This window comes from Balaenoptera borealis (assembly GCF_965194805.1).
Source record: "Balaenoptera borealis genome assembly, chromosome: 3".
NCBI classification, from domain to species: Eukaryota; Metazoa; Chordata; class Mammalia; order Artiodactyla; family Balaenopteridae; genus Balaenoptera; species Balaenoptera borealis.
The window spans coordinates 176,448,361-176,466,053 of NC_138866.1; the positions used below are offsets into that span (position 1 = coordinate 176,448,361).

General features: G+C 43.7%; 1 long non-coding RNA gene across 5 annotated transcripts in view; it reads left to right on the forward strand.

Moving 5' to 3' along the window:
* LOC309625708 overlaps positions 1-17,693 on the forward strand; it is a 76,187-nt gene that overhangs the window by 16,030 nt on the left and 42,464 nt on the right. Inside the window, exons 2-3 of one of the 5 annotated variants that reach the window (XR_014242682.1) lie at positions 5,055-5,319; positions 6,714-7,738. The exons of 3 other annotated variants lie outside the window; for them this stretch is intronic. This is a non-coding gene — a long non-coding RNA (uncharacterized lncRNA). The remainder of the gene's footprint in view (positions 1-5,054; positions 5,320-6,713; positions 7,739-17,693) is intronic. One more of the 5 variants, XR_014242679.1, reaches the window with a different exon arrangement.

Consider the following 17,693-nt stretch of genomic DNA (forward strand, 5'->3'; position numbering starts at 1 on the left):
CAACCTCTCTGATCTTCCCAGCACCTATGAAATTGGACTGGTCATAATAGTACCAACTGGGTAAGCTTGTTGGTGAACATGAAACAAGAGCCTGGCACGTAGTGGACATTCAGTAGATATTTCAGTAAATTATTAGTGGCTGGATATTTGGTCCCTGATCTAGAATATGACGTGGGGCATTGGATTAGGTACCATCCAAATATCAGGTTCTGTGGGATATAGTGAAATGATAAAATGTACTTTCATCTTGGTTTTGTTAAAACCACCCTCACGTTGAACACCGACAGAAAAGTTACTCTGCTGATCTTGACCATGTTAAAGCGGTCAGGATCACGAGCTACATCCTCAAAAGGCCTCAACTGCTTTTTCTCTCCCCATAAGTGAATGTCTTTGGCAGGTGCACTTCTGGGCTGAGCACTGCAGCTACTGTCATGCACCGAACAGGATTCCAAGCCGCTCCTGGGAGTTAATGGACATGATTATGTTTTGGGGGCCTGTGAAGGAGAATCAATATACAACTAGAACAAGATGCCATGTGGAAAATGGTTGTGTGGTCATATGTGTTTGGAAACCCTGCATACTACAGTCTCCTCCTAGAGATTCACCGTGTGCTGCCATGTATTAAAAGCTCCAAGTAGCTCTGTCCAATAGAAATGGGATATGAGCCGCAGGTGCAACTTAAAATTTTCTCGCAGCCACGTTAAAAAAGGAAAAAAGGAACAGATGAAATCGATTTTAATAATATATTTTATTGAACCCCATTTACCCAAAATAGTACCATTTCAACCTGTAACCAATATTTTAAAAGAGTTTAAATTATCTCAGTCTTTGATAGACGACATGTATTTTAACACCTAGCGCACTTCTCAGTTGGGATTAGTCACGTCTCAGTTGGGATTAGTCACGTCTCAAGTGCTCTGGGACCACACGGAGCTAGCAGTTACGTGATATAGTATGACTCAGGCTCAGAGAATCCATGCTTGGAGGGAACCCCAATAGAACCTGAAAAGGCCCCAAGAAGTTACAGGGAAAATAATGGAAAAGAATAGAAGGCGCATTTAGGTTAACTTAAAAGCCAAGATCTTAGAAGAGAGACTGTCCAGAAAAAGCTTAAATGACAACAACTTAAGTTAGGGTTAAAAACTGACCAATATCAGCATTTTTCTTAAAACCCCAGGCAGAGATGGGCAGAGGCACCTATGGTCCAGGTGAGGAGGTGGTATGGTCTTGTGTTTACTGACCGCTCTGAATTCTTCTTTAATCTTGTGTTTCTCTGCTTCTGGGTGTCTATAGGTGGAGGCTGGACGGTGATTTTTTAAAAATCTTCAAATCACGTACGTTAGCAGCAGCCACTTCTCAAACTCTTTAGCAAGAGGCAATTTTTGTTCCCCGTCTCATCCCACTTTTGTGGTCCCAGCCTTTTCACTGTGTCTGCGAGCTGGCGTTCTCTTCACTCCCCATACCGACTCCCCCAACTTCGTCTCATCTTCGGGCCAGCTCTCTTCCCCCAGACAGAAGAAGCCACAGACTTGAAATATTTGGTCCCCTTCTGACCTGTTGTGAAATACTTCCTCTCACGTGCCTCTGTAAAAAAAAACGTTTTATGATCCCGCGTATTAATCCATGTGGTTCTTTATCAGTGCCGCATAATTGTACCATGAACCGCAGCCATAAGTTAAAGACTTTCTTGAAACTCTCAGTGATTGCTCTGGACAGTAGTGTAGGAGGGAAGATGGCAGAAGTTTAATCAGAGACTAGGAGTCTTTCAGGAGACCATCCAACCTACCTCAGGACTCATCCAAAGGCTGCTTGCTTTTCCCTCCCAAGCTTTTCGCTCGATCCAAGGTCTGTTAACAATTTGACAGTCAAATCCCCCTCTCGGGTTATGGAATGGGTATCTCCTTTTGTCGTGAAAGGGGGTGTGTAATTATTCCGTCCAGGTTCAGACACCTGATCCCAGCTGGTAGATCCCCCAAGGATACTCCTTCAGCACTAAGCTCCCAAGTTACCTTCTCAAGTGGGCAGTGCCACGTAACCAAACCGGCCATCCGATTGCCCCTCCTGGAAGGCAGCAAACATCTGCTGGGCTCCGAGGACCGTGTTTTATGTAAACACGCCCAGCTCACTCCATCATCTGGAGACGTGTGTGGAGAGACAGGCAATCGAGTTGGGACCACATGCTTTCGATAATCTTTTGGCAAGTGAGCGTTTCCCGAAGCCAGGATTTGTCACTATCCTTTCTCTTTCTTAGCTGTGAGAAAAATAGATACATGTTTTGCTGGTTGCACTATTTGAAAGTCACTTGTGTGTTTTTTGGTGCCCGAAATGACTTCCAAATGAATGTCGATTTTGGTTACTTTCCCTCCCGTAGTTAAGGTGACTTTCCTTCTACAGTGGGAGAGGAAAGATGGGCAGGAAATATGACCTAAAATGACCAAGACAGATTGTAGTTTAGGGCAGAGGGCCCATTCTCCTGTCTGGGCCTGTCTACACCGCCAGCCTGGGCGCCTGCAACTTCCTGCTGCTTCACCCTTATCCTCCCAGCTAACGTTTGCTCTCAGGAGCTCATCAAGGTGATTTATACCTTAGTTTTTGGGGGTTTTTTTTTTGCTGTAATACATATATCATAAAATTCACTCCTTTTAAGTGGTTTGTTAGTATATTCCAACATTGTGCAACCATTACCACTAACTCCAGAACATTTTCATCACCCCTAAAAGAAACTCTGTGTTTAACAGTCATTCCCCTCACCCCCAGCACTAAACTACCTTCTGTCTCTAGAGATAGGCCTCTTCTGGACATTTCCTATAAAAGGAATCCTACAGTATGTGAGTTTTGTGTCTGGCTTCTTTCACTTAGAAGAATGTTTTCAAGGTTCGTCTATGTTGTAGCATGAATCAGTACTTCATTCCTTTTTATGGCTGAAGAATATTCTGTGTTCCTCACTTGGTTTATCCACTCATCCATTGATGGACATTTGTGTTGTTTCCACCTTGCGGCTAATATGAATAATACTGTCGTGAACATTCCTGTACAGGTCTTTGTGTGGATATAAATGTTTTCATTCCTCTTGGTTATATACTTTGGAGTGGAATTGCTGGGTCGTGTGGGAACTATGGTTAACTTTTTGAGAAACTGCCAAACTGTTCTCCAAATTGGCTGCACCATTTCACATTCCACCAGCAATATCTGAGGGAGCCATTTCTCCACATCCTCACCAATGCTGGTTACCGTCTGCCTTTTTGGTCACGGTCATAAGTGTGGATGTGAAGTCCTATCTCATTGTGGTTTTGATTTGCATTCCCCTGATGACTAATGACGTTGAGCATCTTCTCATGTGTTTATTGGCCATTTGTATGTCTTTGGAGAAATGTCTCTTCAAATCCTCCGCCCATTTTTCAACTGGGTTGTCTTTTCATTGTTGAGCTATAAGAGTTCTTTTTTTTTTTTTAAAGATTTTTTTGATGTGGACCATTTTTAAATTTATTTATTTATTTATTTATGGCTGTGTTGGGTCTTCGTTTCTGTGCGAGGGCTTTCTCTAGTCGTGGCAAGCAGGGGCCACTCTTCATCGCAGTGCGTGGGCCTTTCACTATCGTGGCCTCTCTTGTTGCGGAGCACAGGCTCCAGACGCGCAGGCTCAGTAGTTGTGGCTCACGGGCCCAGTTGCTCCACGGCATGTGGGATCTTCCCAGACCAGGGCTCGAACCCGTGTCCCCTGCATTGGCAGGCAGATTCTCAACCACTGCGCCACCAGGGAAGCCCTATAAGAGTTCTTTATGTATTCTGGATACCAGACCCTTACTAGGTATAAGATTTGCAAATATTTTCTCCCATTTTGTGGATCATCATTTTACTTTCTGGATAGCTTCCTTGGAAGCCAAAAAAATTTAATCTTGATGAAATCGGATGTATCTACTTTTTATGTGGTGCCTGTGTTTAGGATATTTTTATGCTACATCACCTCTTTGAGTGTACTTATGTCTTAAATTTTACCTTTAGTTATAGAATGACAGTCTTTGCCTTTGGTTAAAATAACGTAAGCCTAAGGATCAAGTATGCAAGGATTTTGAGGGGCAGGGAGATCACTCAAACTACCTGCGTGTTAGAAAGCTTAATATTGAGATAGGTACCTCAGTGTGTGTGTGTGTGTGTGTGTGTGTGTGTGTGTGTGTGTGCGCGCGCGCACAGATCAGCATTGCTTGAGGGCCTGACCAATGACACAGGACTGAAGTGAAAGTCGACTTGCAGACTAGGATGGAAACTGAGAGTGAGAACACCAGCTGTCACACGTCTGTGGTTCACCCCAGTTCCAGTTCTTCTCAGGCCGAGCTGGAGATGATGCCTATAAACAGGGTCTCCTGCCGCCCCCCCCCCCATTTATCACGTTATCCTTCTGCCTGTAATACTCATATCACCATCTTCATCCTCCCAGACCCGTCTCAAACGCAGCCCCTACAGAGGGACACTGGAGCCTAGACCCTCGGTCAGACTGTGTTTACACTTTTTATTTGCACACTTATCATACTCTGTTTTGTGCACTCCTGTGCCCACACCCTCCTTGAGAATCTCCAGTTGGACGGGGCTGGGGTCTTCTTCGCCTCCGCATTTGGGGGTGGGTCGGGCCTTGAACACTGGGTTCTCGGTTAGCACTTGTGGCCTTGACCTGAACAACCTCTGCTGACTGGTTCTCAGAGCCACTTTATCTAACATAAACTTTTGTCAAATATGCCTTTCATCTTCATAGTCTTCTAGTTATTATTATTATTTTTTTTGGCTGTGCCATGGCACTCGGGATCTTAGTTCCCTGACCTGGGATGGAACCTGTGCCCCCTGCAGTGGAAGCGTGGAGTTCTAACCACTGGACTGCCAGGGAAGTTCCTCTTCTAGTTATTTTAAAAACATACACACAGAAAACCCTTTTAAGGCGTATGGCAAGAGTTTCAGATCATACACCACTTGGACCCATTAAAGAATTAATACAAAAATTAAAGATCAATATCAGGTGGGCTTCCCTGGTGGTGCAGTAGTTAAGAATCCGCCTGTCAATGCAGGGGACACAGGTTTGAGCCCTGATCCGGGAAGATCCCACATGCCACGGAGCAACTAAGCCCATGTGCCACAACTACTGAACCTGCGTGCTGCAACTACTGAAGCCCACGCGCCTAGAGCCTGTGCTCTGCAACAAGAGAAGCCACCGCAATGAGAAGCCCATGCACCACAACGAAGAGTAGCCCCCGCTCACCGCAACTAGAGAAAGCCCGCGCGCAGCAATGAAGACCCAACGCAGCCAAAAAAAAAAAAAAAGATCAATATCAGGTGAGTTCTTACGCCCTGTGTCTGCCTGTCTGTCTGTCTCTCTCTCTGTCTATATATATACATGTATTTTAATCAAAGTAAAATTCATATAATGTAAATTAACCACTTTACAGTGAACAATTCTGTGTCATTTAGTACATTCTCAATGTTGTGCAAACGCCACCTCTACCTAATTCCAAAACATTTCCATCACTCCTCAAAGAAACCCCACTCCCAATCACTCCCCACTCCCTCCTCCCCCAGCCCCTGGCAACCACCCATCTGTGGGCCCTTTCGGTGGATTCCCCGATTCTGGACATATTTCCTATAAATAGAATCATGCAGTCAGTGACCTTTTGTATCTGGCTTGTATCCTCTAGCATAATATGTATATATTTTTGGCCACGCCAAGGCATGCGGGAACTTAGTTGCCAGACCAGGGATCGAACCCGTGCCCCCTGCAGTGGAATTACGGAGTCCTAACCACTGGACCACCAGGGAAGTCCCTAGCATAGTATTTTGAGGTTCATCCATGTTGCAGGATGCCTCAGTACTTCATTCCTTTTCATAGCTGAATAATATTCCATTGTGTTGCCCTCCTAATTTTTTAAAACAAAGTTCAGGTTAATTACCTATATCCATAAACGAATAGACCAACTGTCTCTCCCAGCCCCTCCCAGTGTTATGTAACCACAGCCTGACGGGCGGAATATTACACTAACAGGATTGGACCTCTTCATCACTGTAGTCAAAGCTGACTCTAATTAATCAGATAATGTAAGCTGTTCCAATTTAATTCCACTCAAATAACATCATGAAATTTGGGCACTAGGAAGGATTAGTGGCAGAAGAAAATAAACATGAGTGAAGCTTCTGAACAGACTTGATTCTGGCTGGAGGCATCTGCCGCCCCCCTGGTCCACCGACCTATCACCATCATCAAACTCACAGCCTGCACGCTCTTCCAGTGGGGAAAACACTCCCTGCCCTAGAGTTATTGGGACTCTGAAACGCTGTGATTCTGTAGGTCCTTACTTCGTTTCTGCCCCAAAGGGCTCACATTTCTTGATATTGGAATGTTTAGGGAGACCCTTAATTGGGAAATCAGGGGGACCATTAGCTCAGGAGCACCCCCTGGAGGCAATGCGGACAGGGTTTGAATTCCGTGGAACCCTCGCGGCTAAAGCAGGAGATGGTCACAAGAGCAAGCTTGTGGATGAACCACAGGGCACAGAGATCTGGGGCACAGGATGTGGGTTCTAACTATGGCTGCAAACGTTGAGCTGCCTTTGGGTCTCTCTTTGCTTCAGTGTCTTTCATTCTTCTGCTCAGGGATAGTGGGAGGAATCAGGGAGAAGAAACCAAGGGGTCCCCACTATGAAGGTTAAGGAGCAGAATAGACTTTTTTTTTTCAGCAGTTTCAGTGGCGGCTACATGAATGAGCTGGAGAGGGAAGAACAGTGAGATTACAGAACTGCACAAGGGAACTGAATCGAGTCATTTGGAGATTGGATCAGAGAAGGAAAAGCATTCATCTCTCAAAGCTGCAGTGTATTCAGCTGAAAAATGGGAATGCTAATCAGAAAGCACTGCTCTCTGTAAGGTGCCAGTAGAAAATGTCAGCACGGTTGCACTTATTGGAGGAACCATTGAAGGGTATCAGGAGGTCTCCCCCCACCCCAAATATGCCACTTTGGCATAAGGATTATTTTGAGCTGAAGGCAACTGAGAATCAACAGATGCAGGAAGAATTCTCTGGCCTCCCCTTATCCACCTAGAGCTGGGCATAAATTTCCCTTGGTGACAAGAGTCCCTCTCTCCTGTACCAGGAGGAGAACGACTCATATCACCAGAGAAAGAGAATCGGCACCGAGATGAGTCTGCATAAACAGACTTTACTGAAATAACCCTTATCTTCCATTAGCTCTTCCATGTACATCCTAGTCACTTCCCCACAATTTATTGTGCCTCGAAGCCCAAACCCCCTTTCCTTTGTTAAAATGATATATAAGCCCCTGAGTCTAATCACCTCTTTGAGTTTTAGTTCCTTTTTTTTTTTTTTTTTTGATATTTATTTATTTTACCTTCGCTTGGTCTTAGTTGCGGCATGCAGACTTCTTAGCTGCAGCAAGCAGGCAGCATCTAGTTCCCTGACCAGGGATTGAACCCAGGCCCCCTGCACTGGGGCTGCAGAGTCTTACCCACTGGACCACCAGGGAAGTCCCGAGTTTTAGTTCTTTTCTATAAATTCCCATGCATGTAAAATATTAGTAAAAACTGTATGCCTTTTCTCCAATTATTTTGTCTTTTGTTAGTGTAATTTGCAGGCCCCCGGTGACAGAGTTTAAGAGGATAGAGGAAAGGTTTTTCCTCCCTGACACCGTGTGTCCTGCAAGATGGGCAGATGACCCAGAGGAGTGCTGCCGTTTTGCCATTAGAGGTGAGGGGGACTTCTCGCAATTTGATTCAATGCCTTGGCATCGTGGGATTTTGCCAAGGCTATTTTTGTGATGACTGTCCACCAGAATTGCTTGGTAAATACCTGTGGACCGACTGGCTGATGGCATGCTAACGGCAATTCGCAGAGAACAGCTTTCTTCTGATGAGTTTTAGTCACAGACCCAGAATAGAAAAGCGATAGAAGCAGCCAGATGTTAAGTTGAGACTTGGGAGAAGAGATGAAAAACTGCTTACCGAGAAGAGTCAGAGGTACGAAGTGATACTGAGTTTCTTGTTTTCCATGAGGAGTAAGGACTTAACACAAGTTGTTGGCTGATTTGAGAGAAACTGATCACCCAGTCATTCAGAAAGGGCATTTTGTCATCTGAAAAACATTCCAAGGCAGGAATTTTGTTTAGAGAATTTAGAGTACAAAGTCTTTGACTGTAATCCCAGGAGACACATTGGTGAAATTTAGTTCCCTAGAATAAGTGGTACTAAGCCTTCAAAGGAAGACAATACATGACACATCTTAAAAAGTATTTGGGGATTGATATGGGAGGCTGTGATTTAATTTTCCAGAGGCACAGCCCCAAGCAGGACAAGAAACAAATGCTTTTACGTCTAAAACGAGAAATAACGTGGTTACAAAAGATGCTAGTTTGAGATGGCTAATAAGCCACAACAATGAAATAATGCCAGGACAATGAAATGAAATACACAGCAATGAAATACCAAGTGAAATACTGGGCCAGATCGGGGAGTGGACAGAGGAATGTTGCACGTGGCAGGGGGATGATGGAATGATCCTTCCACCTTTGAGAGCAGAGCAAGGTTATATGATTATGAAGAACCCCAGGCAGTAAACCTGTAAACACAGGTTGAAGGAGCCCTTGAACACAGGACTCCTGAAGCTGACCAGCTCAGGTGTGCAGACTGCAGGAAACTCCTTCCACGACGAGGTGGTACATGAGGGATTGATGGACGATTCAGTTTGCCCAGAATCAGAATAAAAGAGGTGGGTAGGGGTAGCACACCGAGGTAGCTCCCACGATGGAGACCAGAGAGCAGAGAAAAAGGAAAAAAGATCACTGGGTTCTGAGTCCAGACACGAAAGGAAAAGTTCAGTCGACTAAAACGAAGGAGAGAACAGGGGAAACAAAAAATGCAGCATGGCCTGGCATTGTGGTCAAAAGCGAGAAAAGACGGTGGAAACCTGTCCTTCTTATTCTCCGTGGGCAAAAAGAATCAGCCAGGCCGAGCGCAGATAAAGGAATCCGAGGCTGACTGCCAAAGACCGGAGGTAAAAGACGCAAGCAAGAAGAGTTCAGAAGTTCAGGAAAATAAAAGAGGATTATCATTCAGGGGTTCTGTGAACCAGAGAAAAGGTGAAATGACAGGAAGCTCTGGGAGTGGCTGGGGGGGTGGGGACAGAGGGGGTGGGGGAGGGGAGAGGAGCAGTCACTTGGGTGAACTCCACCTCGTGCGGATGGGAGTCCAAGTACACTGATGCAGGCGGGCCGGCTTTCTTCTCGCAAAGCACCTAATCAACCAAGTAAACTCCCGCCAAAAGACCAGACTAGATCTGACGGTGGAGGACTGGTTCTGGGCTGGCTTCGTTTTTACATTCTTGGAGAGAAAATTCCTACTGCCTTGGCATTTCAATCTTTTAAAAAAGTTTAAGTTTTTCTATTTTATTTATTTATTTATTTATTTATTTATTTATGGCTGCATTGGGTCTTTGTTGCTGCGCGCAGGCTTTCTCTAGTTGCAGCGAGCAGGGGCTACTCTTCGTTGCGGTGCGCGGGCTTCTCACTGCAGTGGCTTCTTTTGTTGCGGAGCACGGGCTCTAGGCGCGCGGGCTTCAGTAGTTGTGGCACACGGGCTCAGTAGTTGTGGCTCGCGGGGCTCTAGAGCGCAGGCTCAGTAGTTGTGGCGCACGGGCTTAGTTGCTCCGCGGCATGTGGGATCTTCCCGGACTAGGGCTCGAAGCCGTGTCCCCTGCATTGGCAGGAGGATTCTTAACCACTGCGCCACCAGGGAAGCCCAAGTTTTTCTATTTTAAATAAAACCACGCCAGATTTGAAAAAGCACTCAGAGGGTTGCTTTAACAAAGGAAGACAGAGGGGTGGGGCATCAGTGGGGATGTCCAGGGGTCCCCCTTTCCAGGGAATGGAGGATGATAGAAGATAATGAAACAGATGTAGAGGTAACATGAAGTGCGGTGAAGGCAGGATAAATTAGAGAACTAAAATACTTCCCAGAACAGGAGACAAATCTACAGGAAAATATTGACAGCAAGGAAGAAAGAAATCTCTGTAAATGATGGAGATGAGAGAAAAAATGAAGACATACAAGAGTAAAATCCAAAGGGGAAAGGCAAGACAGGTCCTGATGAAAGCCAAAAGCATGAAGGATCATTGAGGGAAGGGAAGGGAGTCAAAATGTTGGTAAAAATTAGGATAAATAAAACTAATGAACAGAATTTTCAAAAGTTATAATTCTTTAAAATTTATTTTATTCAAGTATAGTTGATTTACAATGTTGTATTAATTTCTGCTGTACAGCAAAGTGATTCAGTTATACATATATATTCTTTTTCATATTCTTTTCCACTATGTTTTATCACAGGATATTGAATATAGTTCTCTGTGCTATACAGTAGGACCTTGTTGTTTATCCATTTCTATATACTAGTTTGCATCTGCTAACCCCAAACTCCCAATCCATCCCTCCACCACACCCCCTCCCCCTTGGCAACCACAGGACTGTTCTCTATGTCTGTGAGTCTGTTTCTGTTTCGTAGATAAGTTCATTTGTGTCATATTTTAGATTCCACATATAAGTGACATCATATGGTATTTGTCTTTCTCTTTCTGACTTACTTCACTTAGTATGATAATCTTTAAGTCCATCCAGGCAAATGGCATTATTTCATTCTTTTTTATGGGTGAGTGATTGTCCATTGTGTGTGTGTATATATATATATATATATATATATATATATATACACCCCATCTTCTTTATCCATTCATCTGTAGATGGACATTGAGGTTGTTTCCATGTCCTGGCTATTGTGAATAGTGCTGCTATGAACATTGGGGTGCATGTGTCTTTTCAAATTATGGTTTTCTCCGGATATATGCCAGGAGTGAGATTGCTGGATCACATGGTAGCTCTATTTTTTATTTATTTGGCTGTGCCAGGTCTTAGTTGCAGCATGCAGGATCTTCATTGTGGTATGTGGACTCTTTTAGTTGCAGCATTCGAGCTCTTGGTTGCAGCATGCATGTGGGATCTAGTTCCCTGACCAGGGATCGAACCCAGGCCCCCTGCATCGGGAGCACAGAGTCTTAACCACTGGACCACCAGGGAAGTCCCTGGTAGCTCTATTTTTAGTTTTTTGAGGAACCTCCATACTGTTCTCCATAGTGGCTGCACCAATTTACATTCCCACCAGTGAAGGAGGGTCCTTTGAAAAGTTATAATTTTTAGTGTACTCAGAAGTTTTGAAACTTTGTTAAGATAATGCAGATGGGACAGAATATTTAGACTTTTAAAGACCAAAATTAGAGCATAAAGAATGTGTTCTTGTTCGGCTAGACTGTTGGTTTAAAAAAATGATTTTCAATATATTTGGTCATAGGGTTTTGATGCACTCTTGGAAATTTGAAATGACTGCAAAAAGGGAATTCAAAGATCATTTTGTAAAAATGGTATATTTTCTCTATTTCTTCCTTTCAGTCTCTTTCTGTACACAAACTTGAATATTTTTTTTCCTAAACATTTGCAGACATCATGACACTTCAGTATGCATTTCCTGTTAGTAATGAACGTACTCCTACCTGCCCATGAAAACTCTATCACGCCAAAAATTTTTTTAAAATTCACACCTAAGAAAACAAATAATAATTCCATAATATCTAATAGGCAGTCATATTTAAATATCAGCAATGCCAAGAATAATTAAGCTCTTGTTTTTTTGTTTTTTTAAAGAAGAATCCAATTAAGTTTCACCCATCGAGTTTGGTTGTTTTGTCTCTTGGGAGTCTAATCTTTTTAGCCCAAACTCATCATTTCTGACAGGAGAAAGATACTGTTGAGATAAGGTGATTTGCCCAAGGCTGATGCACAGAGCATATGCTCCATTTCACTTAAGTAGGATTTTGTAGTAAGGTAGCTTTAAATTTTAAAATAATTTAAAAATGATAAGTACCAAAGATGTCATCATCGTGCAGGAATTGCTTCTCCTCTCTTAGCAATACTGAACCTTCAGGACAAGTCAGATATTGTCCTGGACATTTGCATTTGTTAGCTTAGTTAACGTGTCACAAACCCCACGATGATGACTCAGAGACGCTGTCCTGTCACACAGCAGAAGCTCAGAGCTGTTGCCAGCCTGAGCTGGGTCTGGAGGCTGGCAGAAGACCCGGACAGATCCGCTGAGCCTTAATACCACTTTTCTGCTCTGACTCTCCAGGGCAGCAACACATGCTGCCTCTGAGTATATTTCCAGACTGCAGTGGGCCCTCTGTACCCACGGGTTCCGCATTCGCGGATTCAACCAATCGTGGATTGAAAATACTCGGAAAAAAAAAAGAAAGTTCTGAAAAGCAAAACTTGAATTTGCCGGGTACTGGCAACTATTTACATAAAATTTACATTGTATTAAGAATTATAAGTAATCCAGGGATGGTTTAAAGTATACAAAGGATTGTATGGTAGGTTATATGCAAATACTGTGCTATTATTTTATATCAGGGAGTTGAGCAGCCTCAGATCTTGGTATCTGCAGAGGTCCTGGAACTAGTCTCCCTCTGATACGGAGGGGTGACTGTATATTTGTAAACTGTATGTAACTTTTCGATTGAAGTCATAAAAATAAGTGGTACCCTCTCCCCAGCTAATTGCCTGCCAGTATTCTCAATAGCTGGCACTGGAGAGTCAATCAGATGCTACTTTGGAGAAAGGAAAAATGGCAAGCAAGGCAAGGTGAAATATTCAGCCTTTGACGCTTTGGCCAACACAAACTAATGGGGTTCCTAGGACTCATTTTGACAATAAAGGGTGACTGCAGAACACTTAGTAACAGTAAGAGGAAGAACAGGTGATGCAAATGAGAAATACTGCTACTAAATGAACCTAGATTGAAAGTAAGATGAATGAAAGTGGATCTTTCTCTTGCTGCTTTTGTTTTTTTTCTTGGTAAACTATATGAAGATGCCAAGGTAGATACCTTGGTTTATTTGCCTTTGCATTCCCTGGACTTCATGCATAGTTTGGAATATCCATTGGTATTCAGATACTACATTAATTAAGCAAATATTTCCTGAATACATCTGTGTGCCAGGTGCTGTGCTGGTCCTGCCCCGAGATAAGAAACAGACAGGCAATTTCCATCCTGCTTGGTAAGCTTGATGGACAATGGGGTAAGTGCTTAGTGTCACAGGCTTGGGAGGGACAGGAGGCTTCCAGGAGGAGGTGCCATTTAAGTCGAGACTGAAGGTGGAGTAGTGATTCAAGTAGGCTGAACTGAATGGGTGAATTTTCTTTGAAGCAGCTGAAAGCCACAGGGATCAGGAAGCTATTCGCACAGATCTTTCTTGTTTGAAATGGCAACCAACTGGCGAGAGTGGTAGCCTGTGTGTAGGAAACCGAGGGATGGGGACAAGGACGTATACCCTTTTACACCTTTTATTTTTATTTATTTATTTTTTTAAATTTATTTATTTAATTAATTTATTTTTGGCTGTGTTGGGTCTTCATTGCTGTGCACGGGCTTTCTCTAGTTGCGGCGAGCAGGGGCTACTCTGCATAGCGGTGCGCAGGTTTCTCATTGCGGTGACTTCTCTTGTTGCAGAGCATGGGCTCTAGGCTCATGGGCTTCAGTAGTTGCAGCACGCAGGCTCAGTAGTTGTGGCTCGCGGGCTCTAGAGCGCAGGCTCAGTAGTTGTGGCGCACAGGCTTAGTTGCTCCGCGGCATGTGGGATCTTCCCGGACCAGGGCTCAAACCCATGCCCCCTGCATTGGCAGGTGGATTCTTAACCACTGCACCACCAGGGAAGTCCCTTACACCTTTTAAATTGTCTACTAATTTGTTTGAGTAATTAAAATGATTTTTTCGTACTTCTTGGCACCCCTTTGAGAAAATTTTAAAAAGGAAAACAATGAATTTATGTTCTAGATGGAAGGTCACCGCAGGGAACAGAACAGGGAAGGACATAAATGCATCCCCTTCAATTGAGCAAAATTTGAGGGTGCTGTAAACTTGACAGTGGTCTAAGGGAAGGGGCTGTGCTTTCCAATGTGTGAGCGTGTTGTGGGCTTATCCAGGGTCCAAAGACAGGAGACCAGGATGGTGAAGCTGTTAAGAGGCAGGGAATGAATGTGAATGGGTTCATTAAAATCTTGGCAATTTTTTTTTTAAAAAAGAAACCTCTAGAAACAGAAACAGGGAGACAATCCGGAAAAAGAAGAAGAGAAAAGAAGACTATAGGAAATAAGGCAAATGCATCCCCTAAGCAATTAATCCATGTTTTTTGATCCTTCGTTTTATATAGTTGCTGCATTTCACAATGAGAAGGAGACAAAGGGCAGTTTTGATGAGGAATGTTTGTACAGGTGACAAAGCAAATACGTTTACAAGAGGGTTAGTATTATTGTGCGAGAGTGTTCAGGTGTGAATTTATTTTATTTTACTTTTTTATTGAGATATAATTGATTTACAATGTCATGTTAGTTTCAGGTGCACAGCAAAGTGATTCAGTTATATACATATCCAATAATATGTGTATGCTCTTTTTCAGATTCTTTTCCCTTATCGGTTATTACAAAATACTGAGTACAGTTCCCTGTGCTATACACACTTCTGCTATATACACTTGTTGGTTATCTGTTTTATATATAATAGTGTGTATATGTTAATCCCAAACTCCTAATTTTTCCCTCCCCGCCCTTTCCCCTTATGGTAACCATAAGTTTGCTTTCTATGTTTGTGGATCTATTTCTGTTCTGTATATAAGTTCATTTGTATCATTTTTTTGAATTCCACATATAAACGATATCATATTATATTTGTCTTTCTCTGTCTGGCTTACTTCACTTAGTATGATAATCTATAGGTCCATCCATGTTGCTGCAAATGGGAGATGTGAATTTTTTAATGGAGCGATTTGTTTTTACTTTTTGAAATTTGTGTTAGGGCAACATGTTAAAGAAAATGTAAGTCTTCTAAACCCAGTGCAAAACATGAAGTTTGCAGGGAGGGTATACACGTTGGGTCAGGAAGGCTGGATTTGAATCCTGGCTCTGTCACTCACTAGCTCTGGAACTTTGGGGATATTATTCAGTTTCTCCACATTGCATCTCTATCAGTGGTATCGGGGTAGTAACCCATGTGAGAGGATTGTTTTGAAGGCTGACAATGAAGTGGCAGCTCAGAACACCATCCTCACATTATTTCCACTGGGCAGGATGGCCAGGGTCCTAGGAGACCACCCAGCTCCTGGGTGGGGAGGTGCCTACTCCGTGGTTCTGGAAAAAAGATGTAAAAAGTGCAGGCAACCCACTGATGAGCGAGAAATTCCTGCTGGCTTACTGGGCTGTTCGCTTTCTCTGCAGCCTCCCACAGGAAGAGAGTCAGACCTCCGTAATGGGAACCAGAGAGCCCCAGACCCAAGTAAATCACAGTTCATTGAAACAGAGCGGTGGAACAGCTAAGGGAGGAAAGAAGAGAAAATCCTCCAGAGAAAAGCAGACATGTCAAGAGGCTCTTATGGATTTGGGGGAGAGGGAAATTGGCAAAGGACATTTCTGTGCCTGTGGAGGAGGGGTGAAGCGTATTCTAGGTCTAGGTGGGAGATGACAAAAAGCAGGGGAAACACAAAACTATCAAATATCTGTGATAACGTTTTCGAGCAACTAGAGCAAGACGTGGGTGAATAAGAGGTCAAAAAAAGATTGTATGAGCATATTTTTTTTAAAAATACATACAAGAATGGGACTTCCTTGGCGGTCCAGTGGTTGAGACTTCACCTTCCAATGCAGGGGGTGTGGGTTGGACCCCTGGTTGGGGGGCTAAGATCCCGCATGCCTCGCGGCCAAAAAACCAAAACATAAAACAGAAGCAAGGGCCTCCCTGGTGGCGCAGTGGTTAAGAATCCGCCTGCCAATGCAGGGGACACGGGTTCAAGCCCTGGTCCAGGAAGATCCCACATGTTGCGGAGCAGCTAGGCCCGTGTGCCACAACTACTGAACCTGTGCTCTGGAGCCCACGAACCACAACTACTGAGCCCGCGTGCCATAACTAGAGCCCAAGCTCTGCAACAAGAGAAGCCACCGCAAAGAGAAACCCACTCACCACAACACAGAGTAGCCCCCGCTCACCGCAACTAGAGAAAGCCCGCGCACAACAACGAAGACCCAACGCAGCCAAAAATAAATAAATAAATAAAATTTATAAAAAAAAAAAAAAAGAAACAATATTGTAACAAATTCAATAAAGACTTTAAAAATGGTCCACATCAAAAAAAATCTTAAAAAAAATACATACAAGAACACAAAGTTGGATTTATATTGTTTCAATGCCTTCATCAAATAAGTGACAATAAATATATCTTTTAATGTTATACAAACAATTTACAGGTGCTCTACAATGGGTTTGGGCCCTGTTAAAAATATTTGGAGGGAACAGCCCAGGTAAAAATATTCACATGGAATTTGTACTTATATGTGTCTTGGAAGGGCCCTTAGCCCCTGTGGACCATCCCCGTGGGTTATTCGTACTGGCTCCTCCTACTGTCCTGTTGGACCTGATAATTCATATTTGCGAAACACTTTTGAAAAAAAATATCAATACATACAAGACAATTAGAGAGAATCATGTAAGGAAGTCACTTTCCGGGTCAAGGATCCGTAGGCGCTCCCCTTGTCTTGATGTTCAAGGCCTTCTATAATCTGGGCCCAAACGTACTTGTCCAGTCTTGACGCCAACTACAATAAATAAATAAGTCATTTATCAAACCCTTGTTGACTTGCTGTTGGGGTCTGGGTACCGAAGGGAGGAAGCCCCAACTGCCCTGTCATCTCACAGGGAATGCCATCCTCTGCAGGTAAGCCAGGCTGCCTCCAGAAGAATAAAGTGCTCCATCCTCCCTTCTGTTAAGAGGTGAGAAAAAAGAGAATAACTCAGAGGAGCACAAGTGACGAAGGCATTCCAGAAATTGCTCCCCTGGTGAAGGACCTGGGATTCTTCCTGTTGCCTTGGAAGTTTCCTCAAGCTTCTTCTTCCCCATCTAAGTCCCACCTTCCTTCTCTGGCCACTCAACACATCCATCCAACAGCCCTCCCCTCAAGGAGTTTGTAAGCTGGTAGAAGAGATTAAACAAGTACTTATTAACTATGACAGCGGCCAGCATGTGGCAGAAAGAGTGCAAAATGCTACTGGAGAGAGGAGGAGGTTGGAAGAGGAGGGAAAGAAGGTACCAGAATGACTTGCGGAGGAGGTAACATCGGAGATGGAAAAGCATGGATAGAATGTGGAGAGGTGGTCCAGTTGAAGAAGGGTTGGTTGAGAACCTTGCACGGCTGGATTTGGTACGTTTTTGGGTGTTAGTATTCAGGTGACAAACCCAGAGAGAGTGATTTGGGCCATGCCATGAAGAGCCTTTATTGGCAGGCTGAGAAATGTGTACCTAACATAGTAGCCAATAGGGATCTATTGGAGGTCTTTGAGCAGCAGAGGGACACAGAACTGCGTGATCTCTGAGCTCAAAGGGACTTAAAGGCCTTTGGTTCCATCCAAAGCTTGACATCTCTGACTGTCAAGTTTAGACTTGGCCACTAGATTCTCCTTATTGTGAGGGTTTAATGAGATGACACTTGTAAAGTGCTTGGCTCAGGATTTGCCAGAGAGTAAAGCTCAATAAATCTTGACTGCTGTTGTCAACATCACCATA